Source organism: Melanerpes formicivorus, unplaced genomic scaffold (assembly GCF_026170545.1).
Source record: "Melanerpes formicivorus ecotype bairdi unplaced genomic scaffold, bMelFor1.0.p_v2 SCAF_498, whole genome shotgun sequence".
NCBI classification, from domain to species: domain Eukaryota; kingdom Metazoa; phylum Chordata; class Aves; order Piciformes; family Picidae; genus Melanerpes; species Melanerpes formicivorus.
The window spans coordinates 114623-127269 of record NW_027142850.1 but is presented as its reverse complement, the minus strand read 5'-3'; the positions used below and the strand labels follow the sequence as shown (position 1 = coordinate 127269).

Genomic DNA, 12647 nt, shown 5'->3' with positions numbered 1-12647 from the left:
CCCTTTGGTAAGCAGAGGGCTTCATGGGGAGCAGCTGTCACTCACCTGGGGGCCAGCCCAGGGCTCACCCCTGGCACCAAGATTCAACTGAACCTGCTGGGTTTCCCGACCCAAACGACTCCGTGTCTCTGCGGCTAGGCTCAGCAAACGCCGGCCGTGCAGGCGCAGAACCCGGCGCCTCCGCTCCCTGCTTCCCGCTTGCGGGGCAGCCGGAGCCGCGGCGGAGCGGCTGAAGGGGCCACGGGGTGCGCTCGTAGCGGCGCTCTGGCCACGGCGGGTCCTGGCTGTGCGACTCGGCAGCTGCAGCCTCCCCGTGCGGATCCGGGGGCCGCCGGGCCAGAGCCGCCCGGCTGGCAGCAGCCCCTCTGGAGCACCGCCGGGAGCACTGGGCGTGGGGGCTGGCAGGAAGGGCGGAAGTGACGTCACGACGCAGCACTGGATAGCACCATGGTTGCTGTGGGTAGCACGGCCTCCCCTGCGGAAGGAAGGGCGGAAGTGACGTCTGAGGGCACCCCCGGCGGCGCCATGCCAGGAGCCTTTGGGCTTTCCGTGGCGGTGTTCAGCTCTCCCTGATCACTGAACTGATGTGGAGTGGCCAAAACAGTTCCTTGCCTGCACCCGAGCAAACGAGATTCCTTCTGCTGATCCACTGGTAGGGCATTACGTGGCATATGGTGCCACATCCAGCTGGTGGCCAATCACTAGTGGTGTGCCCCAAGGATCAGTGCTGGGCCCCATGCTCTTTAACATCTTTATTGATGATCTGGATGAGGGCACTGAGTCCATCGGCAGTGATTTTGCAGATGACAGCAAGCTGGGGCAGGAGTTGATCTGCTGGAGGGCAGAGAGGCTCTGCAGAGGGACCTGGACAGGCTGGGCAGATGGGCAGAGGCCAAGGGCAGGAGATTGAACACATCCAAGTGCCAGGGGCTGCACATTGGCCACAGCAACCCCAGGCAGTGCTGCAGGCTGGGGGCAGAGTGGCTGGAGAGCAGCCAGGCAGAGAGGGACCTGGGGGTGCTGGTCGATGGTAGGCTGAACATGAGCCTGCAGTGTGCCCAGGCAGCCAGGAGGGCCAAGGGCATCCTGGCCTGCATCAGGAAGAGTGTGGCCAGCAGGAGCAGGGAGCTCATCCTGCCCCTGTACACTGCACTGGTTAGGCCACACCAGTTCAGGGCCCCTCAGTTTAGGAAGGAGGTTGAGCTGCTGGAACGAGTCCAGAGAAGGGCAACAAAGCTGGGGAGGGGTCTGGAGCACAGCCCTGTGAGGAGAGGCTGAGGGAGCTGGGGCTGCTTAGCCTGAAGAGGAGGAGACTCAGGGGAGACCTTCTTGCTCTCTACAACTACCCAAAGGGAGGTTGTAGACAGGCAGAGGTTGGTCTCTTCTCCCAGGCAGCCAGCACCAGAACAAGAGGACACAGTCTCAAGCTGTGCCAGGGGAGGTTTAGGCTGGATGTGAGGAAGAAATTCTACAGAGAGTGATTGCCCATTGGAATGTGCTGCCCAGGGGGTGGTGGAGTCGCCATCATTGGAGGTGTTTAGGAGGAGACTTGTTGGGGTGCTTGGTGCCATGGGTTAGTTGTTTAGGTGGTGTTGGATTGGTTGATGGGTTGGACGTGATGATCTTGAAGGTCTCTTCCAACCTGGTTAATTCTATCCTATCCTATCCTATCCTATCCTATCCTATCCTATCCTATCCTATCCTATCCTATCCTATCCTATCCTATCCCATCCTATCCTATCCTATCCTATCCTATCCCATCCTATCCTATCCTATCCTATCCTATCCTATCCCATCCTATCCCATCCTATCCTATCCTATCCTATCCTATCCCATCCTATCCTATCCTATCCTGTCCTGTCCTGTCCTGTCCTACCCTACCCTACCCTACCCTACCCTACCCTACCCTACCCTACCCTACCCTATCTTTGACCTGGCTTTGGGCACAAGTGGAGTTTGCCCATGGTGTTTCCCCTTGCTCTGTTCTGCCTCCAGCCGGGGGCGCTGGCGCAGCCGCCCCAGGGGCAGGAGGAGCTGAGCAGAGCGGGAAGGGTCCCCCTGGGGGAGGTGTCCCCAGCCGGCAGCTTGGCAGCGCCGCAGCATTGCAGGGGGCCGGGAGCGAGGCCGGGCCTGGGCCAGAGCCCGAGAGCGAGCAGGGCAGAGCCTGGGTGCCCGGAGGGAGGCGCAGCCGAGCGAGGCCTGCCCTGGCTGCCGGCTGCTGGCGGCAGCGGCCCCGGGCCCTGCTGCCCCCCCCCCCGGGCTGCCCCTTGGAGCGGGCAGGCAGGCTGCGGGGGGCTGTGGGCTGAGGGGGCTGCTGCAGGGGAGCTGAGCTGGGGCCGGGGGTGTCCCCGGGCGCTCGTTAGCCGCGGCCCAGCCCCCTGCCGCCCCAGCCGCTGCCGGAGCCGCTCCGAGCCGGGCGGGAGCGCAGCGCAGCGCTGCCAGCCCCGCGGCAGGGGCAGGGGCAGGGGCAGGGGCAGGGGCAGGGGCAGGGGCAGGGGCAGGGGCAGGGGCAGGGACAGGGGCAGCGGCAGGGGCAGGGGCAGCGGCAGCGGCAGGGGCAGGGGCAGGGGCAGCGGCAGGGGCAGCGGCAGGGGCAGGGGCAGGGGCAGCGGCAGCGGCAGGGGCAGCGGCAGGGGCAGGGGCAGGGGCAGGGGCAGGGGCAGGGGCAGGGGCAGCGGCAGGGCAGGGGCAGGGGCAGGGGCAGCGGCAGGGGCAGCGGCAGGGGCAGGGGCAGGGGCAGGGACAGGGGCAGCGGCAGGGGCAGGGGCAGGGGCAGGGGCAGCGGCAGGGGCAGGGGCAGGGGCAGGGGCAGGGGCAGCGGCAGGGGCAGCGGCAGGGGCAGGGGCAGCGGCAGGGGCAGGGGCAGGGGCAGGGGCAGGGGCAGCGGCAGGGGCAGGGGCAGCGGCAGGGGCAGGGGCAGGGGCAGGGGCAGCGGCAGGGGCAGGGGCAGGGGCAGCGGCAGGGGCAGGGGCAGGGGCAGCGGCAGGGGCAGGGGCAGCGGCAGGGGCAGGGGCAGGGGCAGCGGCAGGGGCAGCGGCAGGGGCAGGGGCAGCGGCAGGGGCAGGGGCAGCGGCAGGGGCAGGGGCAGGGGCAGCGGCAGCGGCAGGGGCAGCGGCAGGGGCAGGGGCAGGGGCAGGGGCAGCGGCAGGGGCAGGGGCAGGGGCAGCGGCAGGGGCAGGGGCAGGGGCAGCGGCAGGGGCAGGGGCAGCGGCAGGGGCAGGGACAGGGGCAGGGGCAGGGGCAGGGGCAGCGGCAGCGGCAGGGGCAGCGGCAGGGGCAGGGGCAGGGGCAGCGGCAGGGGCAGCAGCAGCGGCAGGGGCAGCGGCAGGGGCAGGGGCAGCGGCAGGGGCAGCGGCAGCGGCAGGGGCAGCGGCAGGGGCAGGGGCAGCGGCAGGGGCAGCGGCAGGGGCAGGGGCAGGGGCAGCGGCAGCGGCAGGGGCAGCGGCAGGGGCAGGGGCAGGGGCAGGGTCAGGGGCAGCGGCAGGGGCAGGGGCAGGGGCAGGGGCAGGGGCAGGGGCAGCGGCAGGGGCAGGGGCAGGGGCAGGGGCAGGGGCAGGGGCAGCGGCAGGGGCAGGGGCAGCGGCAGGGGCAGGGGCAGGGGCAGGGGCAGCGGCAGGGGCAGCGGCAGGGGCAGGGGCAGGGGCAGCGGCAGCGGCAGGGGCAGCGGCAGGGGCAGGGGCAGGGGCAGGGGCAGGGGCAGGGGCAGCGGCAGGGGCAGGGGCAGGGGCAGGGGCAGGGGCAGGGGCAGGGGCAGGGGCAGCGGCAGCGGCAGGGGCAGCGGCAGGGGCAGGGGCAGGGGCAGGGGCAGGGGCAGCGGCAGGGGCAGGGGCAGGGGCAGGGGGAGGGGCAGGGGCAGCGGCAGGGGCAGGGGCAGCAGCAGCGGCAGGGGCAGCGGCAGGGGCAGCGGCAGGGGCAGGGGCAGGGGCAGGGGCAGCGGCAGGGGCAGGGGCAGGGGCAGCGGCAGGGGCAGGGGCAGCGGCAGGGGCAGGGGCAGGGGCAGGGGCAGCGGCAGGGGCAGCGGCAGGGGCAGGGGCAGGGGCAGGGGCAGCGGCAGGGGCAGCGGCAGGGGCAGGGGCAGGGGCAGCGGCAGGGGCAGGGGCAGGGGCAGGGGCAGCGGCAGGGGCAGGGGCAGGGGCAGCGGCAGGGGCAGGGGCAGCGGCAGGGGCAGGGGCAGGGGCAGCGGCAGGGGCAGGGGCAGGGGCAGGGGCAGCGGCAGGGGCAGGGGCAGGGGCAGCGGCAGGGGCAGGGGCAGCGGCAGGGGCAGGGGCAGGGGCAGCGGCAGGGGCAGGGGCAGCGGCAGGGGCAGGGGCAGGGGCAGCGGCAGGGGCAGCGGCAGGGGCAGGGGCAGCGGCAGGGGCAGGGGCAGGGCAGGGACAGGGGCAGGGGCAGGGGCAGGGGCAGCGGCAGGGGCAGGGGCAGGGGCAGCGGCAGGGGCAGGGGCAGGGGCAGGGGCAGGGGCAGGGGCAGGGGCAGGGGCAGGGCAGGGGCAGGGGCAGCGGCAGGGGCAGGGGCAGGGGCAGCGGCAGGGGCAGGGGCAGGGGCAGCGGCAGGGGCAGGGGCAGGGGCAGGGGCAGGGCAGGGGCAGGGGCAGCGGCAGGGGCAGCGGCAGGGGCAGGGGCAGGGGAGCCCTCGCCGGCCTTGGGCAGCGGCGGGGCCCGGGCCGGCTGCTCCCCGCCCTGCAGGAGGCTGCCCGCAGCGGGGGCGAGGAGGAGGTTCCGGGGTGGCTTTGGGGTGCCCGGGCTGCCGTCCGTCCTGCCGGGGCCGGGCCCTGCGTCTCTGCGGGGCGGCAGCCGCGGAGCCGGCCGTGCCCCCACGCCGCCCCCTGCCCCGGCACCGCGGCTCCCTCTGAAGCGCTGCTGCGAGGCTAAGCCTGGGCAGAAGCTAAAGGCCAAGAGCTGCTTTCGGTGGCGGTAAGGCAAGAGATGAGTCTCGATCTTGTGTTTGCCGAGCAGGCTTCATTCTAAAGCCTGAGCGAGGCCAAGCCCCGCGGCACGGAGCCCTTAGCCAGGCAAGGCTGCGAGCAGCTGCAGTGCAGCTCGGTGCTGAACCCGGCTGCTTCCATCCAGTGAAGTCTGGCAGCCAGGCAGCTCCAGGGTGCCAGGGAGCCTCAGCACTTCAGCACCTGGTGATACCCGGTGGCAGGGCTGTGACTGCTGTGCTCTTCCACATCCTGCTTCCCCTGCCCAGTTCCATCAGCAGAGCAGCCACCAGACACAGTGATGATTGCACAAAGTCTCCCTGCTGAAGCTATCCCCAAGGGCAAGGGCAGGGGATGGTTGGTGGCGTTGGCTGGATTTGTTGTCTTGCTTTTTGTCATCAGATCCTGCTGTCTGCAGCTGCACTGGAGAGGATTCCCAGGGATGCAGACCAGTTGATTCCTGCTGTTTCCCAGGGTGCAGGCTTCCAGCCAGGGGAGAGATCACCCAGCAGAGGCATGGGAAGGAGCTGGCCTCTTTACCAAGGGCTTATTTAGCTGCTGGCAAATCTCATCTCCAAAGAGCTGCATTGTCACTCTGAGCATGCAGGGCCTGCTCTTCCCAGGCACAAAATGTTTGGCCCTGGGCAGGGGCAGGGGGCTGCTGGCAAACATCTCTGTGTCTCTGTCCCCAGGTCAATGCAAACTGGAGGAGTCGCTGTGCCAGGGTTGCTGCTGGGGAATCTCGGGAGCTTGCCTGACACTGCTGTGAGTAAAACAGTGAGCAGGGACAAGTTACTAGCCCTGGAGTGTCTCTTTTGTTGCACTCTTGAGTTTGGTCACAGCAAGGTGGTGTTTCCCTCACCTGAGTTCAGCTCTGGAGCTGGGCTCAAAGTTTTATCCCTTTGGCATCCTTTGCCCTTGGGTTTTCCCTTGCTCCCCCCTGGGCTTTGTTGGTGGGACAGGGAAAAGCTTCAGGCTTTCCTGCCCCTTTTTACCTCTCTAGAAGGAGATTTCCTGTGAGTTTTGGATGATAGACTTAGCACCTTTAGGAACTGGCCTCGTTCTGACTCCTGTTTCACATCTCCTGAGTGCCTTCATCAGAGCCTCTGCTCCTGGCTGTGCTTCTGTTACTCTGTTCCACTCAGCCCCTCTGCTGTCCAGCTGCAGCTCTGGACAGGTCTCAGGCTTTGTGCTCTGACAGCTCCAAGGCTCCTGTCAGGGTCATTCGTTTGGATCCAGGCTTCTGTTTCTTTCCCTTATCACAAGGTTGCCTCCCATCAAAGTGTTCTGTAGCAGCTCAGGCCTGAGTCCATAGGTGACACAGTGGCAGCCCCCAGCCGCTCTTGGCTGGCTGTGTGCTTTGGCTTTGGGTTTGCTTGTTTGTCTGGAGTGCAGGGGGGGCAGAGGCTTTTCAGCTCCCAGCCTCCTGTCCCCAGGGAGCATTTTGCTCTCCATGAAACACAGTGTCTGTGCTGCAAGAGGGCAGCTTTAGCTTTCTGCCTTTGCTGTTGTTCCACTTTCTCTGCCAACACCTTGCTGAAGATGGTCTCGGGGCTGGTTTCAGGTCTTGCAGGAGGCTGGTCCAGCACAGCTGCATTCTTCCTCCTGACTCTGTTTCTCCAATGGAAGAGCAAAGGAAGCATCTTCTGGATTCAGGATGTTCTGGTAGGCATCAGAGTGAATGATTGTTGTTAATCTGATTTACAGCCCTTGGGGTTTGTATAAGGCTCTATGCTGAGAGTGTGGCTGCTTTAAATAGCTTGTTACTTCCCTCTTGGGAGTGAAGTGCAGAACCCCATCCACAACAGGCCTTGCAGTACCTGAGGAGGGCTATGTCATGTCAAAGAGTTTCCTTTGTTGCCTTTTGGCTGGAGATATTTCTGTGGGTTTGTGCCTCAGTCCCTTTCCAATCCATGCTCCACTTGCTCCCCCTGTCACAACAGCAAATTCTAGTGGGGGCAAAGGTTTCAAATGAGTTTGGTTCCATTGTGCATGAACGGTGCAGCTTCCAACAGCTGCACAGAGAGAGCTCCAGTGCTAGATGGTGACAGCAGGTAAGGGAGCTGGAGTGAGCTGAGCATGGGGGCCATGGGGGTGTTAGGTTGAGGCTGGGGCTGGGTGACCTTGTTCTAACCAAACCAGTTCCAGGGTTCCATGACTCTCTCAGGATTTTCAGTGTAAGAGGTTCTGTTCTGTTTCCAGCCAGAGGAATGCACTGCCCCTGCCTGTGCCACAGCTGCTGCCTCTGCTCCTCCAGGGAAGCCTTTGAGCCAGGAGCAGCTGCTGAGGCAGCAAGTGCTTGAGAAGGAAAAGGAGCTGCTGGAACTGCGGCAGAAGCTCTCAGAGCTGGAGCAGGCCCAAGCACAGGTGAGCAGGACAGGTGGTGACACTTTGCTGGGGGGGGCTCAGGCTCTTGGGGACAGTTCTTGGCTGTGCTGGGAGCTGCCAGCCCTCAGCTGGTGCTGCTGCCTGGGAAGCAGAGCTCTGTGAGGAGTGGAGCAATGCCAGTTCATCTGGGGAGCTTGGGCAGGATTTTGTGACCTGAAAACTAAGAATTGCACTCAAAATCGAGGCAAAAAAAGGTGAATTTGTTGGGGTTTGTTCTGAGTTTCCCTCCACAATGATCCCTGCCTCTGACTCTCCTCTTCTACCCCTTCGCCAGGCCCAAGGGAAACCTAAGCCTGAGAGAGAGAAGCCAGCCAGGGGTAAAGATGCTGCCCCCCAGGAAAGGGAAAGCAGAAAGGTGTCTGAAGTCAGCAAGCAGCAAGCAAGGCTGAAAAGACATCTTGAGGATAAGGCAGAGGGCGAAGAGAAGGAGGGGAAGAAAAGGAGGAGCTGCAGGGAAAAAGAAGCCAAAGCAGAAGCCGAGACATGCAGAGGCAGAGCAGCAGGCAGCAGAGGCAAAGGGCTGAGTGGTGCTGCTCACAGAGCCTCAGAAGAAGGCTTAGAAGTTAGTCTCCTCCTTCAGCAACTCCTCAAATTAGAGAGCTGCCTCAGATAGCCCTGAGCAGGCTGAGGGGGCAGGGGGCAGGCCAGTGGCCAGAGCCGGCGGAGATTGCCCAGAGAGCAGAGTCTGGGAGGAGCTGCAGGAGCCAAGGGCAGAAACAGAGCCCAAGGAGGCTCCCTACAGCCTCAGCACTCAGAGGTGAGGAGCTCAGCATCCTGCTCTGCTCTTCAGGCCAGGCTTTGCTTGTTCCTGGCTGCTTTCTAGGCTGGGATCTCCTGGGCCAGGAGCTGCCTTGCCATTTGCAGCTTTTGAGGTGAGGTTTCTGGGTGGCAGGAAGCCAGGGTGAGGCTGTGAGTGCCAGCAGCTCTTCCAGCCCTGTGCTCTCCAGCAGCCCTGCTCTGGTGGCATTGCCAGCAGCTGGGCTCTGCAGCCTCACTGCAGGGAGCTGGATGCAGTGTATGGGGCACCTGGTGTCATTCTCTACTCTGGGACCTTCTGAGTGCTGAATCTCTTCAGCACTGAGCCAGGAGCTGACAAGAACAGAGGCAGGGACGACAGCACTCAGTATGAGTGACAGTAATCATCCCACTTTATTGTTCCACACTTTGTTATTTAGAGTCTTATCTTATGCATAGTTAATTCTGTTCTAATTTAACACACACTGTTGGTTCCTCTCTAGAAGGTTACAGCATTGTTTTCACAACTCTGTGGAATTCTTCCTACTCAGTCTAATTGCTCTCTTTCCCAGATCTCGCCTCCTGCTTATCTTGCTTGCCTCCCTTCTCAGGGGCAGCTGGACTTCAGCATACCAGGCAATCAACTCTTTCCCACAGCTCCTACTCCACCGCTCTATTATCAACAGAGAGTTCTTCAAGGCCTGAATTGCACAGGTGTTGCTGGGACCCATGTCCCCTCTTGCTCAAAACAATCCCCAGCAAGGAGCTCTCTTTCTGATTCCATGGGGTTGGTTTTCCTTCTGCTTTCAAGTGAATGGAGCTAACTCCCCTGGGTGTCTGGTCACCAGTGGTGTTCCCCAAGGCTCAGTGCTGGGGCCAGCTCTCCTGAACACTTGATCAGTGCCCTGGGTGAGGGCATTGAGGCTCCCTCAGTCAGTTTGCAGACAGGCCCAAGCTGGGCAGGAGTGTTCATCTGCTTGTGAATGTACAGAGGCACCTGGCCAGGCTGGATCAAAGCTCAAGCCAATGGCATGAGGTTCATCAAGGCCAAGTGGCAGGTCCAGTACCTGGGTCACAGCAACCCCCTGCAACACTGCAGGCTGGGGGAAGAGTGGCTGGAAAGATGCCCAGCAAAGACCTAGGGTGCTGGGCAACAGAGGCTGCAGATGAGCCAGCCTGTGGCCAGGTGGCTGAGCAGGCCAACAGCATCCTGGCCTGGGTCAGCCATGGTGTGGCCAACAGGAGCAGAGCAGTGTAGCCTGCACTGGGTACTGGATGCACAGCCTGAGTACTGCATTGACTTTTGGCCCCCTCACTGCAGGGAGCACACTGAGGTGCTGGGGTGGCTCCAGGAGGGACTACAAAGCTGGTGAAGGGTCTAGAGCAAAAGTCTTGTGAGGAGCAGCTGAGGGAACTGGGGATGTTTAGCCTGGAGGAGGCTGAGGGTGGATCTTCTGTCTCTCTTCAGCTCCCTGACAGGAGGCTGGAGCCAGGCAGGGCTTGGTCTCTGCTCCCAAGGAACAAGTGATAGGCCAGGAGGAAATGCCCTCAGTTGTGCCAGGGAAGGTTTGGGCTGAGACATGAGGAACAATTTCTTGCCCTTGAGGGTTGTCAAGGCCTGGTGCAGGCTGCCCAGGACAGTGGTGGAGTCCCCATCCCTGGGGGGTTGGTGTGGTGCTGAGGGCCATGGTTTGGGGGTGCCCTGGCAATGGGAGCATGGTTGGAGTGGAGCTGAAAGATCTTTTCCAGCCAGAAAGGTTCTCTGATTCTGCTGCCTGTGGCTACTTTGCTCCTTGCTTGCAGAAGGCAGCTGCAGAGCAGTGGCCTGCAGCAGGCCTGTGGTGCCCAGGTCTCTGCAGCAGTCCTGCTGTGTCTCTCTCTTGCAGCCCATTCTCTGCTGAGCCCTGGCTGGGAGCTCTGGGGGCCGGGGACGCCATGCAGATGGCTGGGGAGCTGCTGCCGCTGCGGCCCGAGGACCACTGCAGCTCCCTGAGCCTGCACTGTGACTCAGGTCAGTGCTGGACACTGCCTGCCTGCACTCTGTGTCCCTGGCTGCCCACTGCAGAGGCTGACCTTTGGTTTCCAGCCAGTGCTGGGCCTGAGGGCTGACAGGAGGAGGGCAGGGCTCTGTCAGACGCTGTGGTGCCCAGGGCCTCTGGCACTCCTCTGTCCCCTGCTCTGCTTCTCCCTTGCCTTGCCTCAGAGCCTTTTGCTGCACTGTCCTCTACTGTAGTGGTTGGAGCCTTAACTGAGAGTTAAAAGCTCAAATGGGGAAAAGGCTGAGAATCTCTTCCCCACTCCCCCCCCCCCCCCTCCAAACAGGGAGAGGGAACAAAAAAGGGTAAGGAGCAAATCCACTGAGCAACAATCTGGAGTCAGCTTGGAAGTAGAGAGGCAAAGAATTTTCCTTTAAACTATATATATATATGGCAATAACAGGAAAAGTTCACAAGGGCAAGGAGCAAGAGTGGATGGGAGGGGGACAGAAAAGAATAATACAGAACCAGTCTCTCTCTGAGGAGGGGCAGAGGCAGCAGGGAGAAGGATCAGGTCCGGCCACGTGGCTGAGGAGCAGGAGGGCAGCTGCAGTAGCTCTCATCCAGCAGAGGCAGGAGCCAAAAAGGAGCTCCAACAGCTATGATGTCCTGCTTTTTCTACCCTAGCTGGGCAGGGAGGGGGGAGTGGAACAGCCTCAGCTTTCCCAGGGGAAACGCCCTGCAGGGAGGGTAAAGTACCCGCAAGCCTCCCCCCTGCTTGCTTCTTTTGTTTGCAGAAAGAGGCCTTAACCCACCACAGCTGCCCAGCTCCATCCCACACCTCACAGCTCCAGGACTCTTCAGGCTCTTGGGCTTGGGCAGGAAGTGCTGGCTGCCTCCTTGGAGAGGTGTCAAACTCCTCCTGGGGCAGGAGAAGCCAAGAGCAGGCCCCAGGAGAAGTGTCAGCCTCAGCAGGCCCTTGAGGAGGAAGTGGGGAGCCAAGGTGACCTCCAAATGCTGATCACCCATGCTCAAGGCAGACTCATTCACACTGCAGGTTTGATGGGCTTGTGAAGCAGCACAAGAGCTACTTCAGTGCCTTGGAGGTTTCATAGTTTCATAGTTTCATAGTTTCATTCAGGGTTGGAAGGGACCACAAGGATCATCTAGTTCCAACCCCCTGCCATGGGCAGGGACACCCCACACTAGATCAGGCTGGACAGAGCCTCATCCAGCCTGCTCTTAAACACCCCCAGGGACGGGGCCTCGACCACCTCCCTGGACAACCCATTCCAGGGTTTCACCACTCTCATGGGGAAGAATCCACGCCGACTATGATCCACCCATCCCAGTACAGACTCTTGAACGTGGGGGGGGTTAAGAGACAAAACTACCCACAAAGCAAATCAAACATGGAGGTGCTTGCTGCTGCTCTGTTGAGGTCTGCTGGAGTTCCTGGGAACTGTCACAAGTATCCATTAGAAAAGATTTTTAAATGCATCAATGGAAAAGACAATTCTGAATGAATTCTCCTGACATTCTCATGGCTGTCCTGGTGAGTCTGCTCCTGGGTTTCAGTCTGCAGAACACCCCAGGGGAATGAACAAACCACAGCAGTTTTGACAAGTACCCTTCCATGTGTAGCCCTAGCAATTCTTGAGTGCCTGAAGGGAGAAACTTCAGTTGTGTTTTATTGAAAGCTTTGCTACTCTTCAGAAATCCTTTCAATGCCTCTGCAGCTCCCTGAAGGGAGGTTGTAGCCAGGTGGGGGTTGGGCTCTTCTCCCAGGCAACCGGCCCCAGAACAAGGGGACACAGTCTCAAGCTGCAGCAGGGGAGGTTTAGGCTGGAGGTGAGGAGAAAGTTCTTCACCAAGAGAGTCATTCCTCATTGGGATGTGCTGCCCAGGGAGGTGGTGGAGTCCCCGTCCCTGGAGGTGTGCAAGCGGAGATTGGACGTGGCCCTGGGAGACATGCTCTAGTCACGGGTCTGTGCTGGCAGGCTGGACTCCATGATCCTCGAGGTCTCTTCCAACCTGGGCGAGACTGTGAGCCTGTGAGACTGTATTCATAGATCTAGGGGTGAGTGGCTGCCAGAGCAGCAGCACCCAGGGCAGTCTGCACAGGAATGCATCCAGGATGCAGGGCTTGGGCAGGCTCCAGAGCAGGAGACTCCACAACCTCTCTGGGCAGCCTGCTCCAGGGCTCCAGCAGCCTCACACCAAAGAAGTTTCTCCTCCTGTTGAGCTGAAACCTTCCCTGTCCCAGTTTGTCTCCACTGTTCCTTGGCTGATTGCTGTGCACCACCCACAAGAGCTTGGCCCCCTCCCCTTGCCCCCCAGCCCTCAGCTGTCAATAGACATTGATCAGATCCCTCTCAGCCTTCTCTTCTCCAGACTAACCAGCCCCAGGGCTCTCAGCCTCTCTTCCCAGGGGAGATGCTCAAGTCCCCTAAGCATCCTCCTGGCTCTCCCTTGGACTGTCCCCAGCAGCTCTCTGTCTCCCTCGAGCTGGGGAGCCCAGAACTGGACCCAGGATTGCAGCTGTGGTCTCAGCAGGGCAGAGCAGAGCAGAGGGGGAGCAGAACCTCCCCAGCCCTGCTGGCCACACTTTCCTTGCTGCACCCCAGGAC

The 12647-nt window shown here is 62.3% G+C and overlaps 1 long non-coding RNA gene across 3 annotated transcripts; it reads left to right on the top strand.

Moving 5' to 3' along the window:
- Nucleotides 1-519: 519 nt before the first annotated feature.
- Nucleotides 520-12024, top strand: LOC137460058 (uncharacterized). Of its 3 annotated transcripts, none has more exons than XR_010992628.1 (5): nucleotides 520-652; nucleotides 5611-5683; nucleotides 6483-6583; nucleotides 7121-7285; nucleotides 10815-12024. It is a non-coding gene; the product is annotated as an uncharacterized lncRNA (long non-coding RNA). The 3 variants fall into 3 exon arrangements; XR_010992627.1 differs by lacking the exon at nucleotides 10815-12024 and adding an exon at nucleotides 8614-9836; XR_010992626.1 differs by lacking the exon at nucleotides 10815-12024 and adding an exon at nucleotides 7581-9836.
- The last annotated feature ends 623 nt before the right edge of the window (nucleotides 12025-12647 follow it).